This window comes from Podarcis gaigeae, assembly GCF_964106915.1.
Source record: "Podarcis gaigeae genome assembly, chromosome: 14".
NCBI classification, from domain to species: Eukaryota; Metazoa; Chordata; class Lepidosauria; order Squamata; family Lacertidae; genus Podarcis; species Podarcis gaigeae.
In genome coordinates this window covers 7,093,832-7,110,881 of record NC_139690.1, presented here as the reverse complement: position 1 = coordinate 7,110,881, position 17,050 = coordinate 7,093,832, and the positions used below count along the sequence as shown (strand labels likewise).

The 17,050-nt window shown below is 45.7% G+C and overlaps 1 long non-coding RNA gene and 1 pseudogene across 2 annotated transcripts; both read right to left on the bottom strand.

The window, feature by feature from the left end:
- Positions 1–724: 724 nt before the first annotated feature.
- LOC310830952 lies at positions 725–15,676 on the bottom strand. The gene is made up of 3 exons (XR_014557712.1): positions 15,553–15,676; positions 14,243–14,435; positions 725–810 (listed from the first exon to the last, which is right to left on the bottom strand). It is a non-coding gene; the product is annotated as an uncharacterized lncRNA (long non-coding RNA).
- Positions 9,454–9,702, bottom strand: LOC310830939 (large ribosomal subunit protein eL39 pseudogene; annotated as a pseudogene). The gene has a single exon. The product of its transcript is annotated as a large ribosomal subunit protein eL39 pseudogene (transcript).
- Positions 15,677–17,050: the final 1,374 nt, after the last annotated feature.

Below are 17,050 nucleotides of genomic sequence, written 5' to 3'. Positions count from 1 at the left end.
ATCTTCCTTTTTGACAGCTCTTTGACAGCTGTCAAAGCCTCCATCGCTTTTCTCCAGGCAGTTTCCCGAATCGCTCCAGGGATTCCGGGGGGGGGATTGCTTTTTTTTAAAACAATTCCACTTTTCTCCTCCAGCTCAATCTTATAATTTTCCCTCGCGAAGTTGCTGATTCGGCAAGATAATGTTGCACTCGATCTTAGTTGTCCAGTCCTTTGTTTTGGCTCTTCTACAATTTAGGGGTGGGCTGACTTCCTTTTTTCCGCCTCCCCCGTTCGCTCCGAATTTTAAAAATTTATCCCTTTTTTTTTAGTCCATATTCCAATTACTCACGGGTTCTTCTTTAGAGCCGAATTTTCAATAGAAGAAGTCAGCGCTCTCCGCCGGATGGCATGCGGCTGCGCTCGGCAGGGATAGCAGAGAACTCAAAGCACCACGCTTCTCCCCGGCACCCGATCCGTAGCCTTTAAAAAGGCTCCTTCACGAGTCGGGAGAGCGCTAACGGTGCCAGCCGAGTCTCCATGTCCACGGCCTCCTCTGGCCGTGGTTTTTAAGGGTCCCCGCATCGCCGGTGCGGTAGGACCCAGCCCCTGCCAAGCCGGCTCCCTCCGGAGCTCGGAGGGAGTCCGCCATTCGGCGATGGCGCCGACCCGGAAGTCTCCTCTGTCTTCTTCATCTTGCCCCCTCCTGAATGCAAGGAAGTGAAGAGGTTCTCATGGTGCAATTCAGGAGGAGAAAGTAGCATGTGGTGGATTGAGGGAGCCATCAGCCTCTGCGCTCCAATATAATTGCAAGGGGCAGGAATGCCCGTGCCTGGCAAAAGACCAAACAGAAAATGATCTCTGTGCTGCAGGCTGTGTACTCTCTCTCTCTCTCTCTCTCTCTCTCTCTCTCTCTGTGTGTGTGTGTGTACACTGTGTATGTGTGTACAGTGTGTGTGTGTGTGTGTGTGTGTATTAGTTTTTAAGTCATAATAGTGGGGAAATCAATACCACCACTGCTGGAAGATCTTTCCCTAAAAAAAGAAATGAACAGATTTGTGTGCAATGGTTTGTGTCTGTGGCCAAATCCTAAATAACATGCTCAAAAATCAAATACGAGTGACCTGTCCGTCTGCCTTTTCCTGAACCAGAGCATAAGCCCTAATTGTGGTGAGACTGAGCAGATTTCTCCTCCGCTGGTTTGTGTTCTCTTGAGTTCACCCACAATGTAATTGGGAAGCAAATACAGCAACAGCTGCATCTGGAGGGGCAAGAGTGCTGGCCCTGGGAATGGGCTCTGAGATAATAGGAGGAGACTCATTTCGACCAACACACGTCATTTGCAGCTAATCAAAGTGTTGGCTTGAGCCCCAGTGACTCCTGCACAAGAATTAATCTTCAGTAAATTGTCACCCCATTGAAGATTCCAAGAGGCATTTTATGATTACAAGGAGTCAAGAGCCCAAGGAAAAGGGGTTTTCATTCTTGATGATGGAACCTTGGGAAGGCTTTTTTGTAATCTTGAGAAAGAAACCTGAATGTGGCATTCCACTTAGAAAGAAATGAACGACAAGTGCCATCACATATTGTTTTTAAATGCTGTATGTAGAGCCACACAGATGGCATTGCACAGCTCACCAAACTCCCCTTGTAAAAAGGTAAAGGGACCCCTGACTATTAGGTCTAGTCGTGACCGACTCTGGGGTTGCGGCACTCATCTCGCTTTATTGGCTTCCACATCATGTGGCCAGCATGACTAAGCCACCTCTGGCAAACCAGAGCAGCGCACAGAAATGCCGTTTACCTTCCCGCCGGAGCGGTACCTATTTATCTACTTGCACTTTGATGGGGTTTTGAACTGCTAAGTTGGCAGGAGCTGGGACGGAACAATGGGAGCTCACCCCATTGTGGGGATTCGAACTGCTGACCTTCTGATTGGCAAGCCCTAGGCCCAAGCACCACCCGCGTCCCAACTCCCCTTGTAGATGTTAGCAAATGGAGAAGTTTACCAAGGCAAAAGGCACTCAGAGGACAGCAGAGCTAGAGGCTGCCCCATTTTATCCTCATAATAACAACCCTGCAAAGGAGGTTAGCCTGTTCACTCACTGGGCTTCATATTCAGTCAGTCAGTCATTCATGGACATATTTGTGCCCTGCCTTTTAGAAATAATGCACATTTGTCTGTGTCTGCCGTCGTGTCTCTTTTGGAAGGCATCTTCCCATGGCCAACACCTTGCTCTGGGAATCTGACTTGTGCAGCTGGAGCAGAGAATGTTAGGCAACACAGCAAAACATCAGGTTTAAAACACTTTGCAAAGAATCCCTTATAACAGTGGTTCCCAGTTAGCTAAGTACTGCGGACCCCCTCTTCCCCTCCAAAAGAAGTCAACCCATGGACCCCTACTTTTGAATTTTTTGATATCTCTATGGTAGTTTTCATTATGTGAATGGTGCCATGGGTGGGTTGGGAACCACTGTCTTATAACATGGGCACGACAAGGAAGTTCTCTTGCATTAGCAACTTTGACCCCTCACTGTCCCTAACAGTGCAGGGTACTAGCTAGTCTCTCTGTGGCACTAAGTCATGCAGCTTGGAACAGCTTGTATCACTCCCAGGAGGAAACTGTCCAAAGAACTGCTGCCTTGTGCGTTCTGCAAACCAGGGAATCTTAACTGCATTTCTGTGATAAAATAAGCCTTAGTAAACCATTTACACAGAATTTTAAAAGTGTATGACTTTTGCACACAGTCTTATGAGGAGTGCAGATTTCTTAGGGTGGATACCAAAGAGATATTTCTTTAAAAATATCTCCTTCTTCCACTCTAAAACAATAATCAATTACCCTTATCCACCTGCACCATCTCATCTAAGTTCATTTTCAAGATGAAGTTTCTTCGTTGGATGGTGGCTGTCCAATTCTCTCTCTGTCCATCATGGACTACTTTAGAGCTGTTCCCAGATTGACAGCCTGAGAGTGAATCAATAATAATTATCAGGCTGCAACCGCTGTGAGCAGAATAATCCTGCCATGGGATAGTAAGACTGAGCACCACGACCACACTGGCCCACGGTTGCAGCAACCACATTCCATGTGTGCATTTCAGGGTCTCTGCCCAGCCCAGTTCCTGAAATCAGGTGATTAGTAGGAGGTGCACCCACTCCTCGGTCTATCTGTCCATCCACCCCCCCCAACAAAAACCTTTTAAATGGCGTGCCACTTTGGGTGATGGATGACAGATGGCATGCAGGCAGCGTTTCATTATATAAAAAGCTCTCTGCTGGTTGACACCAAATAAATCAGTGGGACAGAGAAGCAGATAATCACAATGGAGAAGGCTTTGCCTTGGTTTTTTTGCCTTCTGTGATGAAATGTGGGAGGGCAAAGGGGTCTTGTAGCCTGAAATGTGGCCTGGCTGTCCTTGTGTTTGCAACAGCAGCCCTCCAGCTCCAAATTTGGATGTTGTTCTCTGCTGTACTCCTGGATTGGGCTAGAAGAAGAGTCCAGTGTGGTGTAGTGGTTAAGAGCAGCGGACTCATAATCTGGTGACCTGGGTTTGATTCCCCGCTCCTCCACATGCAGCTGCTGGGTGACCTTGGGCTAGTCATACTTCTCTGAAGTCTCTCAGCCTCATTCACCTCACAGAGTGTTTGTTGTGGGGGAGGAAGGGAAAAGGAGATTGTTAGCTGCTTTGAGACAGACTCCTTAGGGTAGTGATAAACTGGGATATCAAATCCAAACTCTTCTTCCAGCAGCTGGATCTCACCAAAGGGGGCCCATCTATTTCAGCAGCCCCATTCCTCACCATGGCCTACCAGAAGCCCGTTCTAGGAAACCCAGAGGTAGGTCATGCAGGTGACAGCCCTTTCTTGCTGTTGCTCCCCAGCATCTGGTCTTCAGAGGGTTGTTGCTGGTCCTGGACCTGGAGGTAGAGCAACATCATAGTGACTCCTAGCCAATGATGGCCTTATTTGCCATAACTCTATCTAATCCCCCTTTAAAGTCATCTAAGGCTGCAACCCTATACAGTGGTACCTCGGTTTACAAACTTAATCCATTCCGGAAATCCGTTCTTAAACCGAAACCGTTCTTAAACCGAGGCACGCTTTCCCTAATGAGGCCTCCCACCACTGGTGCTCTTCCACCATTAGACTGAGGTAAAGTTCACAAACCAGGACACTATTTCCGGTTTTGCAGAGTTCATAAACCGAATAGTTCGTAAACAAGACTGTTCTTAAACCGAGGTACCACTGTAGCTACATACCTAGAAGTAAGTAGACATGTTAAGATTTCATTGTAGGTTGGTGGTCAAAGTCACATATTGCGGTAGCAAATTCAGTAGTCAAGCTAGGCACTGTGTAAATATGTACTTTCATTCGTCTTTCCTGAATCTTTCAATAGTCAGCTTCACTAGAACTTCAGTTCTTGTGTCATCACACACACACACACACACACACACACACACACACACACACACACACAATCTCCCCAGCATGGAACCTATCTTTTTTGTAGCTGCTGCACACTGGGTTGACATTTCTATTGCAATCCCACAGTTTCATTCCTGGGCAGTCAGTGCCTAACCAGCCCTCATGAGACTATATGTGAAATTAAGAATTTTTGCCCCAACATGCATAACATTAAACTTGTTTACACTGAGCGCTTATCCATATTTAGCTTTTGCCCCACTCTTTCCAGGCACAGGTCTGCACTCACTTTGAAGCTCCTTGTCTGAGCAGTTCTTCTTTTTTGCCCTGGAGCTTTCCCCACAAAAACCTGATCTTTGGTGTTCAGTCGGAGCAAACATCAATTTGGGTACTTGGACACAGACCTTCAAATTGTGGACCATGTCTGGAAAGAGCAGAGGAAAGTTAAGTGTAGATAAGTCCTGAACTGTATTTGTGATTATATCACCACTCATCCAGTTTGGAGAGTTCCTTTTGTAATTTAACCACCTTAAACCATTTGGAATCACCAGCAACCCTGGCAGCCTCATTGCTCCCTTCTAATTCTAGATTATTTATGAAGAACTTAAAAAGCATGGGTCCCAATACTGATCCTTGGTGGACTTCACTTTCTACATCCCTTGATTGTTTATTTATTTCTAATTTCTGCTCTTTAACCAGTAACTGTTCCATAGGAGGACTTTCCCTCTTATTCCATGACTGCTTAGCTTACTAAGTAGGTGAGCTACTTTGTCAAAAGCTTTTCAAGAGACTAAGTACACATTATCAACTGGATCACCCCTACCCATATGCTTATTGGAACTCTCAAAGAACTCTCAAAGGTTAGGCAGACAGAGCATACCTTTGCAGAAGCCATATTGATTCTTCTTCAGCAACTCTGATCCTTTCCTAGGTTTGATCATTTTATCTTTAATGGTGCTTTCCACCAGTCTCTCCCCCCCCCCCAAGTCTGTTTCATCAACTGCAGCTTCTCAGAATACTAAGGACTGGAGTGGAGCCTCAGGAATGATCATGCTGATGCCCTAAGAATTTTGCCATTCCACAGCGAGACAAGAGCCTCAACAAGATTACTTGCTCTGTCCACTGAAAACTCCCCCAGAGCAGTCAGGAATCTATCAGATATTGACCTTCACAGCACTCTATCTAAGAAAGCTTTGGGCACCCATTTCCCAAGGAGAGGTGCTCAGGAAACCCCATGCAAGAGATGGCCAGTAAAGGCCACTTTATCTCTACTCTGACAAGGTTCAGGAAATCTGGATTGCTTCCTGCAAAAAGGACTAGCATATTAGGAGGAGGAGTGAAACCATATGAGATTCTAGGGATCGAAAGCGCTTACAACAGATCATCACTTTCATTTGAAGTCAAATCAAACTTTCTTGCCGGTAGCTTTTATTCCCCTGCCCCCTGGAGCACCACATATTTTCCTGAATTCTTAAAGGAAACTATCTACTGCTGTTGAACATGCATCCTGTTTGGAGAGGGGGTGAAATGAAATGGGAGCAGGCAAAAGCCCAACAAGAGCACTGAGTGGATTAAAAGCGAGAATGATGGTCGGGAAGGGGCAGCGACAGAATCCATCACAAACAGTTGGGCTCCATGTCATGTTGGAGAAAGAAAAATCACCCTGTTTACATTGAGATCAATCACAGCTTTTGCTCTTCTGCACAGCAGGCACATTCAGGCCTCCCCCCCGCCCCAACCCCATTATTACCAAAGTACTTGGAAACATTTCTTGTTGTTCTGGTATTAATAAACCTCATCTGATTGCATCACTTGGACAACAGCTGAGTAGGCTATGTCCCAAAATATGGTGTATAAATAATTTCATGAATACACATTCTGCTGTTAAAAGCTGACACTAATTTCACAACTTCTTCTTTTTAAAAGCTCCACTAGTCTAAGGGGAGAGGAGAGATTTGACCAAAATCAGAGGAAGGCACCATGAAGCTTCTCAGGTCAAAACAGGGACCAGGATGCATAATCATAGCTGTCCACCTTCCCTTTTTTGGTGGGAAATTCCCTTATTCCAGCGCCATTTCCCGCTGCTATCCTGGATTGTTAGGTATCCCGTAGACTGTCCCCGGGACAGGTGAGGCTGCTGATCCCTTATTTTCAAGGCTGCTGATCCCTTATTTTCAAATCTGAAAGTTGACAGCTATGTGCATAATCCTAACTTCTAGTGATTCAGCTTCAAACTCAGTTGGTGGAGCATGAGACTCTTAATCTCAGGATCATGGGTTCAAGGCCCACGTTGGGCAAAAGATTCCTGCATTGCAGGGGGTTGGACTAGATGCTCCTCGTGGTCCCTTCCAACTCGACAATTCTATGATTCTGATTTATGAAACAAAACAACACAAAGACCCCAACCCCAGACAAACTCCTCTGTGGCTCACCTGGAGCTGTCCATGGTGCTGCAACTGCAATGTCCACCTTCTCTCATGGAGCTGTCCGTGGTGCTGCAACTACAATGCCCACCTTGTCTCATGGGCTGCGATGGGTCAGAACAAGACCTCCAAGTCTCTGGGGACAACCAGGTGCCCATCTAATGCCCACAGGACTGGGAGGAGCCTTTCAGGCAGAACCAGGCAGGCAGCAGCAGAAATTTGTAGCAGCAATATAGTTCAGCATCAGATGCAGCCACCCAACAACATGCTGATCACAGTCTTTAATAGTTCAGCTGCAACTCTGTTTCTTCAGGATTTGGGGTGTTCAGTGTAGGGTACAAACTTAATTGTGAAAGAGTTGGTTGACATGGGGTTGGGGGCTTCATCTTAGTGACTCATTGGAGTAGAAGCATAGTACCTCTCACCCCTGCCCCCAAGTAGCCACTCCTCTCCACCAAGCTGATTTTGCCTTAATGGAGCTGAATTGTTTTGTGTGGTGGTTGAATCACACTGGAAAAGGGAGAAATCCTCAGATCACTTACTGGAGAGCACAGAAATACTTCCAGCTGCACAACAGGAAGCGACTCCCTTGCTGGGGGATACACCTCATTAGCACTTATGGATTTATCTGGGATGCAAACTATGGCCACCCACATAGTTGCTTCCTGTCATTTATTAATACCTCATTCAGGGAGGGAAGGATGCCCAAAGTCTCCCCCCGCAATTGTGTGGCTCCTGCACCATGAACCTTCTCTCCTGGATGTGGATTCCTTGACCAGTACAACCGCTCTTTTCCTGCAGGAACAGTTTGGGAGGAAACCACTATTATTCACTCCATTTGCTCCTAAAGAAAAGGACTGAAGCTGGTCCATTTGGAGAATATCAGCATTCATTCAAAAAGTTCTGGGATTAAAAGATGCTGAAATGCTGCTGCTGCTGTGAAATTAGTTCGCTGTCTAGGATGGCAAGGTTAATGTTGCTGCTGTTGCTAGGATATGCCAGAATATCATTGCTGATCTTGATGGTTCGAATTGGTGCCTTAATTTCCCAGTGGCCTGAGCTGCTTGTGACTTCAGCCTCATTTCAGTTAATCACACTGTCATTCTGGCTGCAGGTTGCCTTTTGACATCTCCATCATCTTCATCAGCAAACTGAGCTGCTTCCATGTGCAGCTCCATCCTTCCATAGGTGGTCTTGCCTGCAGCAGTAAGGGACCCAGGATGCTTTTTCAAGTGGTCTGAGAAGGCCATTTTGCATCTCATTTATCCTGTGTCTTTCAGTTGAATGCAGTTCATAGTTTAATGGGGCATAGGAAACAGCCATTTTAAATTCAAACTATATGGATATTCTGTTTCTATGAATCCCTGCTGATCTTCTTAAATGTCCCTATGGTTTTTGGTGACAGGTGCCCTTGGACTAAGTTTGGTGCAGAAACTGGCAGGCCCACCTGCTGGGGATGTGTGGGAGGGGCTCCACCACCATGCCAGTATCCACCAATATCCTAGAAGAAAAGCTTCTGGTTTTTTAAAGAAAAGATTATTTTAAACATTTTTTTTCCAGTTCATTATATATCACCCCTCCAAAATTCTTTTAGTATTTTACAGCTCCACCACATGTGGTAGAAGGTGCCCTCCTTTCCCTTACATTTCCAGCACGTATTTGACCTTGCTTTATACATTTTAGTTAATTTAAAGGTAAAGGGACCCCTGACCATTAGGTCCAGTCATGACCGACTCTGGGGTTGCAGCGCTCATCTCGCTTTATTGGCCGAGGGAGCCGGCGTACAGCTTCCAGGTCATGTGGCCAGCATGACTAAGCCGCTTCTGGCGAACCAGAGCAGCACACGGAAACACCGTTTACCTTCCCGCCGGAGCGCTACCTATTTATCTACTTGTACTTGACATGCTTTCGAACTGCTAGGTTGGCAGGAGCGGGGACCAAGCAACGGGAGCTCACCCCATCGCGGGGATTCGAACCACCAACCTTCTGATCAGCAAGTTCTAGGCTCTGTGGTTTAACCCTTAGCTAATTTGCTAGGGGTTAAACACCAGCGATACATCATTTTAATATCATTTTCTTTCAAAGTACAGCATGCTGTAAACTTTAAATCCCAGTTCCATAACCTCTCTCATGCTGCTTGTGTTTTGGTTTCCTACCTCAACCCTACCAGGTGGGAAGGGCTGAAAACAGCAATTAATCAACCAATTAGCTATTTCTAAGGATGGACACTATCTCTTGAGTTTGCTGCATCAACAGAAGTATAGAAGTAATAGTCCTGCTGTATTCTGCCTTGGTCAGACCCCACTATTTGGGAGACAGTGAAAGGATACAAGGACCCCCTGGCAGTGACAACTTGCCAGGCTACCCTTTTCAACAGTTGGCAAAAGTCATTTTAGCCAAGCTAATAGTTAATTAGCTAATTAATTAGTTGGTTTTTGACATCCCCCCTGAAGACTGGCTGTCTTTTGCTGTTTTTTTTAATAGCCCCCCCATCATTCAGTTTTTTATTCATTAATATTTGTAATAAATATTTCTACAAAGGGGGGAGACTGCACAGCACAAGACAGGATTCCAGCCCTGATAATCTGGCAGACTGGTAGCAAGAGACCATTCTGGCGCTCGAGAGTTTGATGCAAGATACAGGGCTGTGCCGGTAAGATTGGAGCTGCTTCTCTTTACAGTCTGAGCTTGATCCTTCTCCAGTGTCTCCTTTTGGAGTTGTAGCTGATTTTATTGCCAGTTTTCATGCGGATTCATTGCGGGATGGGCCACTTCTGCTTCTGCTTCTTAGCAAGAAACCGCTTGATCTTGAACGTCTTGTGGGAAGACATACTTGAGCTCCACCAACCGCTCACCACAATGGCAACAAACAAAAAGAGCTGTTTTTTTAATAGTTTTGATTGACATTTTGTTTTTTCTTTGAACTTTAAAATTGCTCTAATAAAATGCCAAGGTAAAAACAATAAACAGAGAGAGGGAGGACAAAGGGACTTTGTGGTGAAGACTTTCGGCAAGCAGACACAGAGCAGAGGGCCCATCACTCCTGCATGATTTCCAAGGAGGGTGTGAAGCCGGTCAGATTAGTGCCTTTCTTTCTCACACCCCTTCATCCCCCTCACTTTTGCTGTATGATTTACAACAGGAAGTGAGTGGCGTCATTAACCCCTGGGAACATTGTGAAATGGCTCCTAAAGTAGGATGACACTTTCAAATAATTAGATAATCATTATTAATTCATTTGTATTCATTTTAACAACTGTGATTGCAATCTGCTAATGTGACATTAGCAGGACGCTAAAATGTGTGTCTAAAGGAATTCCGAAGACAGTGAAAGATTGTGGGACTGGCAGGAGTAGATTCAAAGATGGGCTTTATTACTGATGTATAAAAATTATAAATGGCTTAATATGAAAAGAAATATCTAAGCGGTTGACATAAAATCCTCACCATCAATACACAGTCATATAAAAATACAACAATCAAATAAAACCTATTAAAAGCTTAATAAAAACAGGGGCGTCTTGTTCGTGTTCTCTTTTTTTTAAAAAAAAGATATTTATTAAGGTTTAACAATTACAAATAAAAGAAAAACAGACAATAATAATAAGTAAAAAATTACAATACTTCAAAACTAAAAGAAAATACAATACTAAAAAGAAAAAAGAAAAACAATACAACTAACAATAACATTTAAAAAACACTAACATCCAGTATTTTCATATCTTTATCTTTCATTTATTTATTTCCTTGACTTCCTCACGCCTCCCTTTTTGTATTCTAATTCATAATTGTTTCAGCAAGTCCTTTCCCTCTTTCTCAGATTTTGTTCCATAATTTATCTTAACGCAATTTAACCTTGAATTTTTCACTTTAACCCATTAACAATCCATTTTAACTTAATTCTTTACAACCTTTCTGCTAAGACCATGTAAATTCACTCCAGAATCTTTCTAACATTCATTAATTTTACAATATTTTTAAAAATATACTTTAAAATCTTGTTCGTGTTCTCAGGCATCATTAACTGCCACTGACTGCAGAGAACAGGGCACTGGGTGCCTCAGCAGAGAGTGTATCGACAGCAGTATTCATGTTTTTCTAGGAAGGAAAAAGAGAGAAGAATGAAGCAAAGATGCAAGAAAGGGTTCCTTTCATTTGTCACACTTCCAGTACAGTTTTCCTAAGGAGAGCTCAGCTCAGTCATTGAAGCAAATGCAACAAGAAGAGCCCCACAGGAACGGAAGTTGTTGAAGCAGCTCCTTCGTTGTTCTCACTGGGATCATGGACTTGACCAGGAAGTTGAAAGAAAGGTTGGGGGGGGGGGAGAGAGAGAGAAAAGAAAGTTGAAAGGAAAAGTCAAAAGAGTCAAAGCACTCCGTAATGCTTGGGAGCTGTTCAAAACCACAAGATTAGAAGCTCCGCTGAAATGTTTGCCACAGATCAAGAAAAGTACCACCAGGGCCAAGAGGATGCCTTCCTTTAAAACAATGTGTGGATGAAGAAACCAAAAAGGAACACAAACATTGGCAAATAGGTAACTGGAGAAGCACCGTGCTAGAAACATGAAGACCAACAAGAAGCTCTTCAGAGGCCTTAGTAACAAGAGACTGGCTAGGGAGGTCACTGGACTTTTAGATGACAGGGGAGGCAAAGGTTTGGTAAAGGGCATACAGGTGCTCAGAGGCCCATTTGGAGAAGATGCATGTGGCCTTCTCAGAGGCTTTGAGAATATGATGCTGGATAAGACAGACTTCAGCTGGCAAGTTGTTCTTACATGGAAGGCTTGTGAGCCTTCTGTGTGATGACCTATTCGGAGCCAGAATTTCACATTTTTCTGGAACTATGGAATTGCTGTGAGGAACCTCTGCTGGCTGGAAACTTCATTTTGCTCCTTTGCAAGAGGATCTCTACGTGGGAGCTTTATGTTTGGTAGATTAGTCTAGATGGATGGGAGTTTGTAGTTCACCCAAATTGTATTTTACATGCTCACATTTTCACCATCCAAACCACAGGAGTTGATAGCCCTACATGGTCTCAATGATTTCCATATTATATCTGTTATCAGTGATATTCCTACGGGGCAGAAACCCTCCTGCCCCCAGCATTACATGATAAATGAGTAAGACACAAGCTGTGATTGTGCATTAAACAAAATGAATGTAGTTGGGCATCTGGTTGCCTTGCAAGCGTTTTAATCCCAGAATTGTCCAAGAAGATAGAAGCCTGCTCTAGGGAAGTCCTCCATGCCATGCAGAGGACACACTCTCTCCCTCTCTCTCTGTATTTGCCTCAGATGTCTCCCGTTAAATAGCACCCAGCCTATAAAGGTCTCATTGGAGACTGAAGCAACATTAACTCATTAAGTCAATAATTCATGGATTCTTTTATCTAAAGTGGCAACATCACACCATCAATTCGCAAAACAGCCACTTCTCCAAAGTGTGTGTGATGATAATAATGGATTTTCTAACAATACACTCTTGGAACAAGGTCACTGAGCACAGGCACAGGCGGACACAGTGGGGATCTGACCTGGGTTGGCAAAACAATCTTTCTTATTGAACCTAATTATGAACTATCAAGATAATGGCCCCGCACTAAACTGTTTCCTGGGGGATTATTTAGAAATGTGTCAGCCTTTTTAGGCTTAAATATCTGCTGTAAAGATAGAGCAGAAGATGGGAGTACAGGGCACATTACATCCTGACTACATCAGTGGAATTCCCAGCTCTCACACACGGCCTCTCGAGCTTAACTTGCCAACAATGGAGTTAAGATATATTAAGGAAACCTTCCTTAATGCCTCGTCATGAGCAGATAAGACAGGGAAACAAATTAACTGCTTGATCACAGGTACCTTCACCTCCCATCCATCCACTTCCAGCCCATCTCCCAGAACACCTTCTTCTGTGGCCCAACACAGGAGCCATTGCAACCACATTGGCGGGGTGGGCAAGACGAGGTCCAAGGGAGAGGTTGCCAGTGTGTTGGTGCCTCTCCATCACTGTTCTTGGAGCAGGAGCAAGCAGAAGGGGATGGACTGAGGCCACAAGGGCATTGTGGTGCATTTATGGCCAGGACTGGGCGTAACAGTTATGAAGAGAGGAACCACGCAGATTGCCATGGCTTCTGGAGGCGTCCTGCTTAGAAGAGAAACAAGGAGTTTGTGTCTGTGCTGGGTTGCATCTTTCGCAATGAGATTTGAAAGGGTCTCCTCAGATGCATTTGCAGCAACACAGAATGGAATCCATAACGTCTGCTTGGTGTTACCTGAAGGAATTATATGCATATATGCTTCCTCTGTTTGGGTGGGGTACTTCAATGGTTAAACCCACATGATCCTGCGTGCACATTTACCTACATACACCAGGAAGACTCAATCCCAAAAAACATTAGGAAGCATCAGGTTGTAAAGTTGCTACAAGCCAGTCAGGGTGCATTTACCTGAGAGCAAGCGCCACTGTGGCAGAACCCAAGAAGTGCAAAGGTGTTTGTTCATGTCCTTTGTTTTAATCTTGCCTAGTTTAGAGTTGGGATGCGGGTGGCGCTGTGTTCTAAACCACTGAGCCTAGGGCTTGCCGATTGGAAGGTTGGCAGTTCGAATCCCCGCGACAGGGTGAGTTCCCATTGTTCGGTCCCAGCTCCTGCCCACCTAGCACAGGGGTCAACAAACTTTTTCAGCAGGGGGCCAGTCCACTGTCCCTCAGACCTTGTGGGGGGCAGGACTATATTTTGAAAAAATAATAATGAATGAATTCCTATGCCCCACAAATAACCCAGAAATGCATTTTAAATAAAAGCACACATTCTACTCATGTAAAAACACCAGGCAGGCCCCACAAATAACCCAGAGATGCATTTTAAATAAAAGGACTCATGTAAAAACATGCTGATTCCTGGACCATCTGCGGGCTGAATTTAGAAGGCGATTGGGCCGGATCTGGCCCCCGGCTTTAGTTTGCCTACCCATGACCTAGCAGTTCAAAAGCACATCAAGTGCAAGTAGATAAATAGGTACCACTCTGGTGGGAAGGTAAACGGCGTTTCTGTGCACTGCTCTAGTTCACCAGAAGTGGCTTAGTCATGCTGGCCACATGACCTGGAAGCTGTCTGCGGACAAACGCTTGCTCCTCGGCCTATGGAGCAAGATGAGTGCTGCAACCCCAGAGTCATCCGTGACTGGACCTAACGGTCAGGGGTACCTTTACCTTTAGTTTAGAGTCAAGTTTGAGCCTGTGCATCCCATTTCCCTGGCAAGCCCTGGTCCACACCCCTTATTGACTTTCACAGACCTGGCTTTCTGGGCTATAGTCTTAGCAGTACCCCTCCTTCCTTCCTTCCCCTCCTTTCTCCCTCGGAGCCCCCTGTGCTTTGAAGGGAAGGTCCTCCCATGGCAGAGTTCTCCTCCAGCTTACTTGGCCTGGCTCCAGAAGGCTGGCTGGCTGCTATTTGCCCTGCGGCAGTCTCCTCCTCCACTCCAGCCGACCCTGCAGAGTGCCTGAGTGGTGCCCTTCGCCTGTGTGTTCACCTTCCTTCGCTTGGCCTGCCACACAATGTCACATTCCAGGTTTCCACATGAGAGCACAATGTGCATCCAAAACTTTAGACCTGGAAGCAAAGAGAGAGGAGAGCTGCCTCTTGACAACGATATGAGGGTGTTTGTTTACTCCTTAGAGCTGCTGATTCCACTCTGGATCTCAGAAACAGCTTCTGTCATGAGGACACTTTCATTTACTGGTCCTTTCTCTGAAAGTTTGCAGACAATGACAATTCTCTCACATTTTACCACTGACAGGTGTGTGATGTGTTTTAAGAATTTTGTCTGTTTTCTGCATCTTGGCCTCCTGCAATTTGTGATGATAGAAAGAGCCCAATGACCACATTCTCCGCTCATGGAAGTGAGTTAACTACACTCATGTAGAGACCTGGACACAAACTGCAAGCAGAACTTTCTGAAACTGTGGATGGCATAGGATTCACTTCCATTGTTTGGAGTCCAGTAACACGGACCATGGGGACGCGGGTGGCGCTGTGGTGTAAACCACTGAGCCTTGGGCTTGCCAGTCGGAAGGTCAGTGGTTTGAATCCCCGCAAAGGGGTGAGCTTCCGTTGCTTAGTCCCTGCTCCTGCCAACCTAGCAGTTCGAAAGCACTTCAAGTGCAAGTAGATAAATAGGTACTGCTGCGGCAGGAAGGTAAACGGAGTTTCCATGCACTGCTCTGGTTTCACCAGAAGCGGCTTAATCATGCTGGCCACATGACCTGGAAAATCTGTCTGTGGACAAACGTCGGCTCCCTCAGCCAGTAAAGTGAGATGAGCGCTGCAACCCCAGAGTCGTTCGCGACTGGACTTAACTGTCAGGGGTCTGTGAGCCAACCCCTCTGCAAGAGTTGGCTGACTGTGGGCAGATTCACATATCCAGTTACCAGCACTGTACTTCTGCAATTGAAATTCCCCTATTCCCCCTCAGCTCACAGTCCATTCAGCAGCCATGCAGCCTTCTGCCCACCGCCTACAACATTTGCAGAGGACAGTGGGCAACCCACTGCTGATCTCTATATTCTGACTACAGCAGGTGAAAGAGGCAAACATCTGGTGGCAGAAAGAGAGTGCCACCAGCACCAGCAGTTATGCAGAGGTTGGGGACCCTGTTGCTGCACAGGGACCTTCCACATCCTGCCCTCTCAACCCCACCCACAGCGTCTATGTTACAAGTTCACATCACCTTTTAAAGCATTCCCTTATTTGGGAAAGGAGATATTGAGTGCCTTTCAAGATGTGCCAGTGACACCGGGTTGCCCCCCAATATTTGGGGGGGCTGGCCCGCCCACATCACGTGTGTGTGTGTGATGTCATGTGTGCATTGTGTGATGTCACACATGTTTCCCAATGCCGCATAGGCTAGTGAAGCATTCCGCTTGGCTGTGTCGGTCCCCACAGCATCTCTCAAGGCTGGTGTGACCTCACACCATGCACACCAGTTCCTATGGCATCTCCTGACACCATGCAGGCAGGTGCAGCCTTCCACGATGTTATGCCGGGCCCCCTCAATATGGGGGGTGGCCCTAGGCCTCCTTCAAACAAATCTTGGGAGGGCAGAAAACACCTTTGCCCCCTAGAATTGGTGCGCCTGGGATCTGTTCACTGGTCTGGTCCTGCTAGCTAAGATAATGGGAGTTCATTCCAACAACAGCTAGAGACCCAAGTTTGAGAAACACTGGTTTACATGCTGCAATATGGTGGTCTAGAAAAAAAAACAGATGAGTCTGGGCGTGGGAAGCCCTGACTGATTTTGCAGACACAAACAATGGGGAGCAATCCTTTGAAATGCAAACTCCTCCAAACTTTGTGATACAGTTCTCCAACCAAAAGCTGTGTGCAAAAGGACATATATTAGTGGAAACTGTGTGCAAAAGTGGTGCTGACTACATAAATTCTTCACATTAAGGGAAATTGCATACAAAATCACATGTATTAAAAGGAATGCACACACACATGAATTTTCATGAGACCTTTAAAAAAACAGATTGATGCAGAACTCAAGACTACTTCCGGTCTCAAGAAATGGGCAGACTAATCAATGGCTGAACCCCCCTCTGTGCTTCTGGCTCAGCAGCACTTCAACGTGTGGAAATCTGAGTATTTTTACAGGAATACCTGCTTGCATGAGGTTGTACTGCCTTAAATGAGACAAACACAATGTTATTTGGTACACAAGAAAAGAGGTGAAGTCGCTTCACATACAGCTCCAAGTGGCCTCTAATAAAAAACAAAAAAACACCCTAGCAATTTTGTGATGCTCTAAAGTGGCCCTGATGATTGCTGCCCTCCTGTTGACTGGAGCAGTTTGAACTTCATCTGACATTCCAAGCTAGTTTTCTAAGTCAATATTACCACTGAACGGCGCCCATTGATCAGACAAGTGAAGCAGCAAGAAATGGATTTGAGCCTGAGGAAAAACCATCACTGGGGAAGCTGCAGATGGGGCTGAGCTGGGAAGAATCCCTTGCCCTGTGAATGGGGCCTGCTCCACAGTGTTCCATAGGGTGGTGAGGTAACTGTGGAGCAGGTAAAGAGAGGCAGAAATGCTAAAACCTGGAGGGAAGCTGTAACTCCCTCTTTGCCCTGAGCAGGGGACAACATTGGCCAACTGGAAGAAACCTGTCCCTGCCATTTATCCATGCTGCTAGCTAATCCCCCGCAGCCAAATGAAGGTTAAACCG